The sequence below is a fragment of the Crocuta crocuta genome, unplaced genomic scaffold, assembly GCF_008692635.1.
Source record: "Crocuta crocuta isolate KB4526 unplaced genomic scaffold, BGI_CrCroc_1.0 scaffold189, whole genome shotgun sequence".
NCBI lineage: Eukaryota > Metazoa > Chordata > Mammalia > Carnivora > Hyaenidae > Crocuta > Crocuta crocuta.
Window position 1 is genome coordinate 637025 of NW_027551564.1, and position 16019 is coordinate 653043.

The following is a 16019-nucleotide window of genomic DNA, read 5'->3' on the forward strand; positions in this document are numbered from 1 at the left end:
GTCTCCTGTGGGTCCCATAATGGAAGGATCTTAGAAGTGGTAGAGATATTAGTGTGCACCAAGTCTAAGAGCCTATTCAGTTCCTGGATTCATTCTGCTCCGGTCTTTCTGAAATATCATATCTCTATTTGAATGAGTTCATTGGCAGAAAGCTCAGCACTAATAAAGTATTTCATTATTTAGCAGACAATTTCTACTTTTTAAAAATGTATTTCTTTTGTTTAGCCTCCTTCTATGTATAATGCTTTAGTCATAATTTTAATTCTCTGGAGCAGAATAGAACAGGAATACTCTATATTCTGTTTTTAAATAATTTAAGAATAGCTGCCACTGATCCCTTATTCATGCATACATTCATTAAAAAATATGGATTGTGCTCCTAAAATTTACTGGTGAATATAACTGTGAACACTGAAAAGCAAAGCTTTTCCACTAGGTTTAGAAAAGAAAATGTGTGTGTGTGTGTGTGTGTGTGTGTGTGTATGCATATATGTATATATTAACATAGTCTCTTCCTTGAGCTGAATATCATGAGTTTACCTTTTCAGAGACACTTTCCATCTTTCGCTGCCATGCTCAATGGCTTGGTAGCTGACTTGATTGGAGTGTATACATGGAGCCCTTACCTTTGGGATTCTGGATGGTTGGGGTTCAGACAGTGGTAAATAATAGGAAGAGAAGACTGAAGTCAATTATTCATTTCTTCAGTGAACTTCCTCTGAGAACACCATCGACTGGCTTCATCCATCAACCAAAGGTCATAGCTTCTGCAAGGCAACTTTGTTTCCAGTGTTTCATTACCTGTCTTTGCCTGGTATGCCCCACTCTTCACCCTGGGATGAAGAGTTTCACCCTGGGATCATAACAAGAACAATTTACAATACCAGCAATAATGTCTAATATGTAGTAAAGTCATCTAGTAAGTTCTGAATAAAGAATTTAGGGGAAAAAAAGAAAAGCCTGAAATTTAAGTGCACAGATTTCACTATATTCTAGATCTCTCCCTGCTCCTTCTTCCCCACCCCCTTTCCTTTTCCTCCTTCTCCTCCTCTTTTTCTTCCTTTCACTCTCTTTCTCTCTACATACACATAACCACATTCATGTGTGTATTACATTGAGAACTTTTTTGATTTTTAGTTAGGATGCTGGTATTTGTGATTTATAAATTAGTAAGCAACAGTCTATGTGCTTCTTCATTCAACCACTGCCAATTCTTATCAATATTAATGCATTATAGAGAAACCTTGAATAGCTCAACATTAAATTAACAGAAACAACTCATATACTTATGAATACAATCATCATTAAATCCTGGTATCAGTTTTTCTGGGAATAATTTAATTTGTCAAGGACATGCTTAAAATGTGATGTCTGAAATTGTGTAATATGTAATCTAATCAAAATATAGTAGTTATTTCATTGTCTTTAGACGGGTATATGTTGTAATTAATTGTCTAAAATACTTATTTTGGGGCACCTGGGTGGCTCAGCCAGCTGAGTGTCCACACTCAGCTCACGTCATGATCACTTGGTTCATGAGTTTGAGCCCCGCATCAGGCTTTGCAACGAGAGTGGGGAACCTGCTTTAGATTCTCTGTCTGTCTGTCTGCCTGTCTGTCTGTCCCTGCTTCCCAAAGATAAATAAATATTGAAAATTTTTAATAAATAAAATAGGGTTGCCTGGGTGGCCCAGTTGGTTAAGCATATGACTCCTGCTCAGGTCATACTCTCATAGTTCATGGTTTCCAGCCCCACATCTGGCTCTGTGCTCACAACACAGAGCCTGGAGCCTGCTTTAGATTCTCTCTCTCTCTTTTTCAAAATAAATAAATAAACATTAAAAATCAATTAATTAAATGAAAGTAAAGGAAATAAAATAAAATGCTTATTTTGATTTATTTACATAAATATGACAAAACATGAGAAAAGGAAAAGTTACTGATGAAGCTAATTTAGTTTTTCTCCCCAAATATTCAAATTGCATTCTGGTTACCCAATCTTAATAGGTAAAGTAATTGTAATAAATATCCAGCATGTCAATTACTTGATATGAGACCTTTCTTAATAGAATATACATATTTGATGAAAACACACTTGATGCCATTTGATGAATGAAATTATAAAACACATCTAATAGAAATACTTCTGTGCCTTATGAGAATAAATACCTGATTTGTCTGTCATGAGGCATACTATATGCAGGGTGCATACACTGAGTTTGGAACATACAAAGTATTCAATAAATATTTTGTAACTTACTGATTAAGGAAGGATACATTTGTTAAATAATTACAGTGCATTATGGAGGTTATTAAAAACATGGTCTAATCCTTGAAATAAATGGAGATTTACGGGTGTACTGTACTTTTACTTGCCACCTCATTAATTTGGAAATGTACAACACAAAGGGACTAATATTGTGTGTACTTTTGAGTTAAGTAGTTAAGAGTTAAGTAGTTAAGAGTCAGTAGTTAAGTAGAGTAAGTAGTTAAGTTTGAGTAAGTAGTTAAGAGTACAAAGCAAAAGGAAATTATACTCTCAAATTGATATTTTATTTGAAGAGAAAAATAAAAGAAAATACCAGTATTGTCTTCCTTAATGATATCAGAGATAAATTCAGAGTTATGGATGTAAACTTATGAAAAATTGGAAAGTTTTACCAAATTCAAAATACTTAGTTGTAGTTATCCTCTATTTTCCCAGAGAAAAATTTTTTAGCATCTAGTTCACAGCAGAAGTGAGTAACTGGACAAGCAAGAGCCCCCTCTGCAGTTTCTTAAGATGGTTGGTTTTATCAGCAAATATGAAGGAGAGCATAGTAGTGTTCTTATAAGAGAAAGCAGGCTCCAACTTTGGAGAATGACAAATGGAATTGTTGAGAGATGGGACCATGGCTCTATTGGTCTGTTAAATCTTGATGAAACATGCTCAAGGGCCACAACTTTTTGCACTTAATGTGTTTTTTGTTTTTTTTTAAATATGGCCCACTTGTGTTCTTCCTTGTTTATTCCAGTTGGTTGTGTATTTTCTATTATTTGTAATGGGAAGCATTGCAATTTGGATCTGTGATCGCTTTATATACATTTTAATTTTTAAAAAGTTAAAACATTTTTTAAACTGTTATGTTCACATGATCACTTCTGAGCCCCTGAGGTTAATTCTACCTGAAACCATAGCTTCTAAAAAGGGGAATGACTTGTATTAAGGATAAGTAGGGCTAATATAACTTTATCAGCCAAACCCATGTTGATAATAAGCCATATGTCATAGTAAATACTGTTAGGCATTTACTAGTATGGCCAGAGTTTGACAATGGTCTTCATATTAGAAACAGGCATAGATTTTGTCCCTTTGCATTTGGAATTTATCTTGGTACTTTAGGCATCTCCCTGTCACTCAAATAAATAGCTTCATAATTTGTTCAAATTTAACTTGTCTTGGAGTACAGGGACAAAGTAATATAATTTACTATTTCTCTTAAGAAACATAAGCATGAGTTTTAGGTAGAGAATTTTTAATATCAGTTGTTTATGAGAGACTTGGCATGTCAGGATTCTCTTGAGTCTAATCTGCTAAAATTCTCACTCCATGTCTCAACTGGCACCAACTTCCACATTTCATGATGCTTTTCTTCATCTGGATGAGCCCAATATGGCATAGCTCCATATACCAGTTGAAAAACTGTGTTAAGTACTAATAGTACATGAGTGCTTAACTCTATTTAGTTAGCTCTTGAAAACCATTCATCTTCTAAAACCCATCCACATAAATCACTATGTAATATGTGTTCCAAGAACTGTGTGGAAGAAGGAGGAGTTATTTGGGGAGGAGAGCCTAGTTTAAAAAATCTATTATGATAGTTCATAAGCTCAGCCCTGTTACACAGGAAACTACTTTTGAAATGGGTGAAAGTATATTTTACAACTTTGGATGGAACTAAAAATTTAAGAATCTAAAGAGCTCTTTTATGAACAGCTGTTTTATGACATAGATTTGGCTTTGAATGAGTGGTACATGAATGTAGGGTAGATAAGTTCACTCATGAAGAGTAGTTTATGTAGGTATTTGGAGAGAGTTGAGCTCCTTCTTCATTGGAGTGACCACTTCACTAAAAGATTAAAAGCCAGAGAGGATACTGATTCTTCTATGAGGTAAGCCAGTGTTTTGAGACTAATATCACCCTATAGTATCCTTGCCGTAAAACTAACTATATAACTTAACTTGCTGAAATATTAAATACATAAAAAGTAATAATCATAGCCTGCATTTATTTCCAGTTTTAATAGATTTACCTACGGTTTCCTCTTTCACATTGGGTCTTAATAGGAGAGTGTAGAGCAAGTCTACTCAACAGACATTCTCAAACTTCTGCCTTAAAATCAATCTTATTATAGGTTTTAATCAGCGACACAGCCTAGTCATAGAAAATTACTTAATTTTCTTCACAAATATAACTTACTCTCAAGAATTAGAGCACTATTTTTTTTTTCTGGAGATCACTAAGTAAATTATAAGATTTTTCTTTGTTTCCTTTTTCTGTTTTTCCTTTGGGACACCGGATTTTTATGGTAATATTTGAAAAGAAAAATTTGAGAACTTTTGTCGGAAATATATTAATTCTTACAAATAGAAAAATAATACATATAATACAATTAGTTGATAGAGTCTTTAAGATTACTGAGCAAACTGGGGCTCAGATGGTTAAGCGTCTGACTTCAGCTCAGGTCATGATCTCACAGTTTGTGAGTCCTAGCCCTGAGTTCAAGTTGCGAGTTTGAACCCCACATTGGGCTCTGTGCTGACAGTTCAAAGCCTGGAGCCTCCTTTGGATTCTGTGTCCCCCTCTCTTTCTGCTCCTCCCCTTCTCACACTCTGTCTCCCTTAAGAATAAATAAACACTAAAAATGTTTATGTTAAAAAAAAAGACATGACTAAACAAAACTATTTCAAGTTGTATTTCAGGAAGGATACCAAGAGCCATATGACAGAGTTTTGTCACAAAGATATAATCAGAAAACCCCTAGATGATATCCACACCAAATGCCATAGTAAGAAGCTAAGATACATAAGATAGTCAGTTCCTAGTTAAAAACTTAAGTGTGGTTTCTCAGGGTTGAATGAGGCAATTACGAAGGATTCACCTGAGAGTCCTATGAAAAAGCTACATGGGGGCACCTGGGTGGCTCAGTCGGTTAAGCATCTGGCTTCGGCTCAGGTCATGATTGCCGGGAGCTGCACAATCATGGCCTCTCTGGATGGCAGTCACAGCAAGGAAATGGCAGTGTTTGCACAGCTCCTGCCATGAGGAACGAAAACCGGTATCTCTTTCTGCTACTACTGCTCATGTTAGAAATGAGCCTGCTAGTATTGACCAGGCCTCACAATATTCCATATCAGACCAATATTCCAAACACAGCTACCTCATAAGGAAAAGCATATTCCTGCCTTTACAAAAGAGATTTTAGTTGAAAGCTCTGTGGATGATTGTAAAAAGCCTCTTCCTATGGACCTTGCATATCAAAGACAATTGAGTCTGGCCCTGAGACAAAGAGCCTAATTTAGAGTTAAGGGCAAATATCCAACCCCAACCCATTTGTTTCTGCTTGGAGCATTTTCTGGCCTTGTATATGCTGATTGCTCCCTGTGAAGGAACCTATTGAGGAACTTCTTCTTTTGTGATTATGAGAGCAAAGGTGAAAGCCCTATTTTTCCTGATACTTCCACCTTAAACAAACAAGCTATTGACCCCTGCCCACAAAGAAGTAACTTCACCCTTTTAATGCTGAAAACTTTGTCTAGTATGCTAAAGATGCCTTCCTTCCCCATAGGATAGGCATCTAAATCCCCTACCTCAATCACTATTGTAAACATTACACATGAGTCTTCTATATATCTATGTTCTGGGAAATTCTTACATATCAAAGAAGTCTGTTATAAGAAACTATTGTCTAAGTGGCACTGTCTAATGCCACTTCTGTGCCGTCCCCCAAACACTTAATGATAAAATAAAGTTGAGCCCCAGTCAGAGGAGAGATGCCTGCCTGGTGATCAGAAAGAATCTCGGGGCTCTCTCTCTCTCTCTCTCTCTGTCTCTCGCTGACACCGTCCATCCTTCAGGGACCCCTGGACCTGCCGGAGCCGGCCTCTGACACATGATCTCACAGTCTGTGGACTCGAGCCCCGTGTTGGGCTCTGTGCTGACAGCTCAAAGCCTGGAGCCTGTTTCAGATTCTGTATCTCCCTCTCTCTCTGACCCTCCCCCTGCTCACTCTCTGTCTCTTCTCTCAAAAAATAAAATAAAATAAATAAATAAAGACATTAAAAAAAAAAAGGAAAGAAAAAGCTGCATGTTCCACACCAAGCCTTGTGCACAGCCACACCCAAAGGCCTATAAAACTGCCAATCCTTTGTCCAGGCTCCCTCAACAGATAGAGAACCCATATGACTGAGGTGATCCACCTGACCCTAACCTGTGCACCAATCCTCAGGGGAATAATGGAAAAGAGGGAGTCATTGCTTTCTGCAGTTTTAGACTGTTGTTTATATCACCACAGTGAGTGATTAGAAGCTTAACTCTCATTTTTAGTTTGTGGATTCAATTGGCTACTCTGACTCCTGAGAGCTCAGCTTGCTCTCTCCCAGCACATCTGACCTCCTGACAATATGGAAATCACCAAAAAAGGAAGCTGTTAGTGCAGAATGTGCATTACTAGTTATGCTCTGTTATGAGCACATTGACTTGCTCAAGTCTAGCCTCTCCGCACTCATGAAACAGATGTCTGCACATTGAGATCACTAATGCTAACACTGAAACTCCCAAAACATGAACACTGCTACAGAGTGGAAACAAAAGCAGCAGCAGACGCCTGGCTTCTGCATCATGTTCACTTTCCAAGTCTCGTGACTACATCTGATTGCTAAGCCTCAAAGGCACCAGAATCCTAACTCCAAAATAGACTCAGAAATGTAGCTTTTACCTGTCCAGGCTTTAAATTACAGGGAGAAACACTAGTAAGAGAATGAAATAGATATGACAAAAATCAAACAACTATACAGTCCAAATGCTTTGCCAACAACATCCTCACAAAAACCGTTTTCAAAATGAAATTTCAAAATAATATCACCTGACCAAAAAAAAAAAAGATATTTAAAGTAATGAAATAGCACTCAACATTTCTGAGTGATTATTCCTCACATAATTCAGTCAAAATCCCATCTACACATACAACATATTGTATTTAAAAAGTAAAAAGTAAAATCCTACAATACAACATACACTGTACAGCATGCTAATGCAATTAGGAGATGGCTCTTGCCATGATAGTGTTTCAACTTCATTTTTGAGAATACTCTCATTCAAATTAAAAATCCACCTTGAAAAAAGTTATTATTTTATATTTTAATGTTTATTTCTTTACTTTTGAGAGAGAGTGAGAAAGACACACAGAGAAAGAGAGAGAATTAGCCAGGGAGAAGCAGAGAGAGAAAGAGAATCCGAAGAAGGCTTCACACTGCCAGTACAGAGCCTGATACAGGGCTCAGTCTCACAGACTCTGAAATCATGACCTGAGCCAAAATCAAGAGTGGGACTTTTAACCAACTGAGCAACCCTGGCACCCCAAAATTGCTGTTCCTTTAAAAATGTTCTACTCTAATTTAGTCTGTATTCCTTCTGGTAAGAATTCAATCATAATTTGTATCATTTGCCTTCATGTGATATATCTTCCTTGCTGTGCTCACAATTGTTTTGAAAAAGCTTTCTCCATATTTTCTTTAAATCTGTGATGTGTTCAAATGTGGTTTTCTATAGATTTATCATACTGGGTGTTCACTACAATTCTTGGCCCCGAGGACTGAATTTGCAGAAACTTTCCAAAACACATATTACATATAAAACACATTGTCTAATACAATGTTTCTTCTAGGATTATAATTACATTTAGGCTTAATATAATTCCACATAGAGGATCTGCTTACTTTATACAAATCTTTTTTCTGTCTCTGTGGGATTCTATTAATGTACCTATCTTCAGGCTGGCCAATATATATGTACCTGTCTTCAATGTCGAGGATCTTTTTATTGCTACAGAGTAGATAAAAATTTTTAATTTCAGTTTTTATACATATATATGTATTTTTTTTCAGTTTCAGTATTTCCATTTGTTTTTTTTTTGTAGAGTTAACATATCTCTCCTGAAATTCTCCAACTTTTCACTCATTATATCTATCTTTAATTGAAGCATTTAAACATATTTTTAGCAATTATTTTAAGGTATTTTTATTGCTAATTTCAATATAAATATTGTTATTTGATCTACTTCAGTTGATTATTTTTCTCTTTTTATCATGGGTCATATTTCCTATTGTTTTGGAAATCGTATATTTTTTAATCCTGTATGTTTTTTAATGTTTTTATGTATTTTTGACAGAGAGAGTGAGAGAGAGAGAGAGACAGAGTATGAGCAGGAGAGGGGCAGAGAGAGAGGAGACACAGAATTCAAAGCACACTCCTGGCTCTGAGAGGTAGGCAAAGAGCCTGATGTGTGTCTTGAATCCGGGAACTGTGAGATCAAGACCTGAGCCAAAGTCAGATACTTAACCAACTGAGCCACCCAGGAGCCCCGCAATCTTGCACATTTTTTGATGTGGAGGTAAAAATTCTGAATTCTGTTCTTTTTGTTGGAAGGTGTTAGTTTTGGGGGGGTCAGTTGCTAAATTTTTGGTACATCCCCTTGATGCTGTGAGGCCTTTCTTTTGGGTTTTGTCCAATAGTATAACCCTTTCGATTTTGCCCTTGGACTCAGGATGTGTCGAAGACTCTGGGTCTGGAATTCTCCCTTGTCTAGCAAGAAAGTGGATGCAGGATTGAAATGCAAGAGAGGCTAATGTCCAGGAGGAGATAAGAGTCCAGAGTAAGGTTCCTTGCTCCATTTTTATTAGGATCAGAAGGCTTACAAGCCTAATGGACATGCACAAAGAGACAATGAAACCGTGAACATTAAATGATGGATGTGAGGAAAAGAGGGTTTTGAAGATATGTGTTGTTAGGGGTGTTAGGGGTTTGGGTCAATACAAAACAAAATCCTGGCCCTGGGCAGATGGTAGTTTACAGCAGATATGGGAACCACCTCTGTTTACCTAAACTGCCCCATGGGACAAGAAAGAAAGAGGATGCTACCTCAGGGTCAACAAGGCACCTTTGTTTTGCTAATTAGCTCAGCTCTGGGCAACTTCATCCTGCTGAGGTCTAAAGTCCTGTTTTCCTTTTATTGTCCTTACTTCCTGTGAAAGCAGCTTTATGCTATTGTACTAAATTGGGGGAGGGGAGTGTTTCCACCCTGAATACCTAATCTGGTTTACCTCATTTTGGATGCTTCCGTTCTAAAATTTCCTTTTCCCATACTTTGTCCCATATTGGGGGCCTTTGCCCTGTTTATCTAATCTTGTTTACCTAATCTTGCTTACCCAATCTTGGGTGTGTTCATCCTGTGGCTTTCTAATTCTTTATGCCTTGTTAAAGCATCCTGCAAGCTCAGGGAATTCCTAAGCTAATTCCCCACAAGGATACACCTCTTAGCTCTGTGATGTGTTTCTTTCAAGTTTGGATTACCTAGAGTTTCAATAATAAGTCCAAAGTGTTCATCAAAACCCTCTAAGTTGACACTAATTGAAATCCAAACTCTCTTTCACTAGCTTTGAGCAGATATTAAATTTATGCATATCACTTAGGCTTCAAGTGTTGATTTCTGCAATATTTCTTAGAGTCTCACTTTGTAAATTAGCAAATCATTTGAATTGAGTTTGACACATTTGCAGCTTTTAGTGGCTTCCTCTTTTCTGGAATCTCCCCTGTGATTCTCAACAGTTTTGCCAGCTCTGATTCCAACCTCTGAATCCTCAGTCTAATGAAGCTGTGCTTTTCTCTTGTACTCTGTGTCCTGGGTTCTATATTAATTGCTAGTTAAACCTANAACTCCCCCCTCTCAAACCCCATAAAAACCCTACTCTGCCCTTGTTTGAGGCTCTCAGCACGGACCCATACGCTGGTGAAGTCTGTGAGCCCGAGCTTAAGCCTGTAATAAAGCCCTTTGCCTTTGCATGCGTGACTCGGTCTCCCTGGTGGTCTCTGGTCGGTGAGGATACTGCGATCTGGGTATAACATAACCTCTCCAATTTTCTGCCTCTTTTTGTTTGCTTCCTTATGCCCTCAAACATTTGTTTAATTGCATTTAACCCAGTTTATAAGTGTTGTCAAAGGGAGAGATAGTTTGGTGTAATCTTGTGTGGTTTTTTTACTTTATTTCCAAAAAAAGAACAATATTTTTTTGGTTGGAAATATTTCATTGATAATATTTGTCAATGTTTCATCTACTATATGTATTATGTAATATCTTATTATATTATCATGAAAAAAGATAAGGATGATAGACTATGGATATAGATGAATATATGGAAGTCTAGGGAACCCCTTTCAAGGATGAATCTTCAGATTTCTGGACTTCAACATGAATATAATTTTCTTTGATCATTAAGAGACATAAATCATGCTCTGATTTGAACAAAATAAGTATTCATATTGCTCATCTGAAAATATATAGGCAAATGATTTTTGTTTACAATGGTATGTTTTCTTTCCAAACAGAAGCATTCTAATATGAATAAAATGTTAATGCATAAAATATAACAGGATAAAAAATGAATTTAAATTTTACTGGAGACAGCAAAACAGAAAGGAAAATAGAGTGAGCACTCATTAGATGCTAAAGATTGCCTAATTATTAATACCTCACTGATTTTTGTTTTTGTCTATAAAATGGAAATTTTCTTAGGATTATTGTTAGTTGGCACTAGGTAATTAAGTTCCTTTCATATTGCCTGTCATAAAGTACATCTTACATAAATATATTTTTGACCCTTTCCCAGTTAAAGCATAATCGTTTATAAGAATATACAAAGTCAGAGGTGCTTAGGTGACATAGTCAGTAAGCATCTGACTCTTGGGTTCGGGTCAGGTCATGCTCTCGTGGTTCCTGAGTTTGATCCCCACACTGGCCTCCATTCTAATGGTGCAGAGCCTGTTTGGAATTCTTTCTCCCTATCTTTGCCCCTCCCTCACTCATTCAGTCTCTCTCAAAATAAATAAATTAATTAAAAAAAATTTTAAAGAATATACAAAATCATATTGCATGACTAAAAATGCATATGTTTATGTGTGTTTAGAAATAATCAATCTGGGGGCATCTGGGTAGCTCAGACGGTTAAGCGTCCAACTTCAACCCAAGTCATGATCTTGTGGTTCTTGAGTTTGAGCCTCCCCACCCCCATCCCGTGGGGCTCTGTGCAGCCTGGAGCCTGCTTTAGATTCTGTGTGTATGTCTCTCTTGGCTCCTCCCCCACTCATCCTCTGTCTCTTTCTCACACAAAAGTAAAATACATTAATATTTTTAAAAAATAATCATTCTGTAAAAAAATGCTATTTTTTTAAAAACCATATTGTCCATTACTTAACATGGCATTGTTCGACCCTCAGTAATTCTTCAAATTATTACTTTGTTTTCAGAATAAGAACTCATACATGACTAATGCAGTAAATAAACTGACATGGGTCAGATTTTTAAAAATTGCTCACTTAAGAGTCTTTTGTTTATCATAATAACATTCCTTATGAAAAATACATTAGTCATGAAAATCATTGACAGTTAAGAAATGTGTTCTCTATTGCTTTAATTCATCATAAAGTTTTTGATCCATTTCATTGTCTATAAATATTTAAATTTCTAGTGACCTCTTTCTTCCAATGATTTATTGTTTATACATCATAAATTGTTCTATTATCTATCATTATGAAACAGATATGCATACTTTTTTCGAGAGTTAACTGAGAGTCAGCTTGTACTCATCAATAATCATCATATTAATCATCGTCAAAAAAGAATAATATTAAATCCAAGAGCAGTGTAATTTATTTGAGAGAGCCTAGAAATATGAATTAACTAGCACTGCTTCTGCTTCTGATTTTTCTGCCAATTCAATTGAATAATATTAAATTTATCAAAATCTCTTTTTAAGATCAAAAAAAACTTAATGCTTGGTGACATTAAGGGATTTGTTTAATTACCTAATGGAAGTTGTGGAACCAGGATTTAAATCCAAAACTGTCTGACTACAAAATCTGTTTTTAAAAATATCTTTAAAAAGGTATATAATAAAGCCAAAAAAATAAAAATAACTTTCTTCAAACTCATGCATCCATCTAGCCTGCCCAAACTTCCTGAGCAAAGGCTATTGAAAAGGTCTAACCCTGATTCTCTGTTGTTTCACCTTCCACCTCATTTTTCAATTTACCACAAAATAGTTTGCAGTTACACTCCTCTAGGGTAACTGATCTCTTCAATTCTAATTGTTAGTCTAACACATAAGATGTTTTTATCTGTTAAAACAATAACAACAATTAACTGACAAGCAAAAAAAAACTTACTGCAGTTTATGCTAACCATTTTGTTGTTGTTGTTGCTGTTGTTGTTTTATTTATTTTTTTCTTCTCCCTCTCCACACTCCCCCTTAACGAGGAATCTGGAGGCAGGTAGCTGCTATTATAAGTGAAGTAGCACAATAATGTCAGAGCTAGACTCTATCAATATCTTGGCTTGTTCCTCCAGATCATATGCTGGCTGCCCCAGTTTCAGATAGTATATCAATATTCAACTCCAGAAAGGATCACATGAAGTTTGTTTCTTACCCCTTTATTCAAGTGTGCAAAACCTTTCTCAAGAAAGCCCACTTTTCTCTCTCTCTCTCTCTGTCATACACACGTGCACTCACATGCACACACATGCACACCACACTACACCACACAGAATCAAGTGTAAAGAGGAGACATTTCTTCACCTTGGTTGTTCTAAGTCATAGAAACAAATGTTGACTGCTTTAACATGCTATGAAGAGAACAAGGGCACATCACTGACGATACTGGAGAGCGATACTGCTTCAGAGTACAGGGAGGATATCACTGGCAGAAGCGAAAAGATATTTCATTTACTTTTTCAAATCTTTCCACTTAAACTGCATGAATTCACTGATTCTTATATAATGAAGTGCGTTTTTTCCAATAGTGACAAGTGCCAATTTTCTTGCTTCTCTTTCTGTTCCACGACTTGGTTCCAGCAGCACTTAACATGGCATCAAAATCATTGAACGTGATGGCTCAGAAAGGTTTTAGAATATTAAATAATTAATATCAGTATAAGTAGATAGCTATCTAGATGGATACAGCATATGTTAAGAATGATACCAACACTTTTTTGAATTTTGGATAATGTGGAATACTAGAATTATGAATTTAAATTAAATAAATATGTATCATAATACATTCATATTTTTCAAATAAACAACTAAAATTTTAGTGGTATTTAATGAACTTAAGATGATTGTCTTTTGCATTATGTTCATGATTCTAAGAGAGATGAAAATGAGTTTTTCAGCAGCAACAAATTTTGATTAAAAGTCCGGAATCTTTTTTTTAATTGTTTTTTAACATTTATTCATTTTTGAGAGACAGAGAGAGACAGAACATGAGTGAGGGAGGAGCAGAGAGGGGGAGACACAGACTCCAAAGGAGGCTCCAGGCTCTGAGCTGTCAGCACAAAGCCCAACACGGGTCTCAGACCACAAGATCATGGTCTGAACTGAAGTCAGACGATTAACTGACTGAGCCAACCAGGCCCCCCAGAATCTTTTTCTTAAATTGGCAGTACATACTTCATATTTGCCACTGTGAGACATAAGATCAACAGATAGCTATTAAAGGTTTTATATCAATCTAAGATTGCATAGAAAATTTTCTGCACTTGTCTACATTGTTAATATCTTTGTGGCCACAGTGTATCTTAACCTGTATCCCCAAACCTGTATCCTGAGTTATCCCCAAACACTCAGTGAGGATGATGATTAATTACTGTTGATGCAGTAACATTTACTTTAAACAAGATGCTACTAAATTAAAGAATCCAGAGAAATAGCAGTGCCCTTCGTATGCCCTACATATACATATATTTGCAGATATAGGTGGATAAAACAAATAGGATAGGTGAAGGTGATGAAAGGATATAAACTTTTAATTATAAGATAAGTAATTTGAGGACTAATGTACAGTATGGTGATTATAGTTGGCAACACTCTCTTATATATGTGAAAGTTGCTAATAGAGTAGATCTTAAATGTTCTCACCACACACACATAAATGCTAACTACGTGTTTTGTTGAATGTGTTAATCTTATTTTTATAATTTTAAAAAAATAACGTTTTATTTATTTCTGAGAGAGAGTTAGAGACAGCATGAGCAGGGGAGGGTCAGAGAGAGAGGGAGACACAGCATCTGAAACAGGCTCCAGGCTCTGAGCTTGCTGTCAGCATGGAGCCTGATGCGGGGCTCGAACCCACAAACTGTGAGATCATGACCTGAGCTGAAGTCTTACGCTTAACCAGCTGAGCCACCCAGGTGCCCCAAGAATATGTTTAATCTTATTGTGCTCGTCATTTTGTAGTACATACACATACATCATCACACTATACATCTTAAGCTTATACAATGTTATGTGTCAATTATGTCCCAATAAAATAGGAAAAAAATCTACTTTTTTGTCCCACTAAAGAAAGAAAAAAAAAACATTTTGCCTTTACAAGTTTTCCAGCATTTGGTTAGATAACCAAAGGTTACAATATATTCCTTCTATTTTTCCATTGTGAAAAGATGTTTGTTAAGGTAAGAGGATATAATATATATTATTTGTTAGTTTTATTTGTAAATGTTTAGTTATCATGTTATATTTAGACCTCCATTTGGATTCTTACCCCAGATAAAAGTACAGAGAAACACGTTTCTTAAGGAATGCCCCTCTTATAGTATATAGAAAAGTGAGTTTATGTTCTTCCTTTCCGAATTTACTTTTCCTCTTATGTATCTTACCTCAGTCAGTGGGACCATGCTTCACCTAGTTGATTGAGTCTGAAACACTGGATTCATTTGAGCAATGCACTATATATCATGTTCTCTCACTGATTCAGACATTGCTCCAACGGTTTTTCCTTCTCACTCTCCTATATCTTATTTTTTTTATTAGCCATTTTATCAATCTCACCGATACAAAAGCATGGTGTTCTTTCTCATATTTTACTGGAAAGAAGCCTTTCTTTTGACTGCACTTCCTTATTTTAGGTATCAATCCATTACTTTGCTCCCTATTGCAATAAATCTTCTTGAAAGAGTCATTTATCTTTCCTGACACAAGTTCTTCTCCTCCCAACACCTCTTAACCTTATCACCATTTACTTGTTCTTGATTTTGGCTTTTTTTTTTTTTTTTACTATTACTTTCAAATATACTATTGATTTCTATATGTTATGCGGATTGTGTTTATTTCCTTGATCAAATATAATTCCTATGCTGTCAGGGATATTTTCTCTTTCTTGTTCACTAATGGTCACTGTGAGTGTATAAAGTTGACCAGCATATAGTAGGAGCTCAGTAGATATTTGTGGAAGGAACTGATAAAGGAATTCTTAACTATCACCTTTCCCTCAGCATCCTCATGCACCTAATAGCCAATATATGCTTTATATTTCTTGATTCAGTCCACTATATTATCTTTGCAACTTTTATGTCAATCTACTATTACTTCAAAATAAAAACTTTATTTAAAAATATTTCTTCTTAGAGTGCCTGGGTGGCTCAGTTGGTTAAGCCTCTGATTTTGGCTCAGGTCTTGATCTCATGGTTCGTGGGTTCGAGCCCCACATTGGGCTCTGTCCTGAAAGATCAGAGTCTGGAGCCTTCTTCAGATTATGTGTGTGTGTCTCTCTCTACCTCTTCACTTGTTCATGCCCTGCCTCTCTCTTTTTCTCTCTCAAAAATAAATAAGCATTAAAAAATTTTTTAAAAATATTTCTTCTTTACAGCTAAGCTTAAATGCCCCTTTCCCAAGATCCTTTTCCATTTCACAATCTTTTTTCTGTCTTCTAA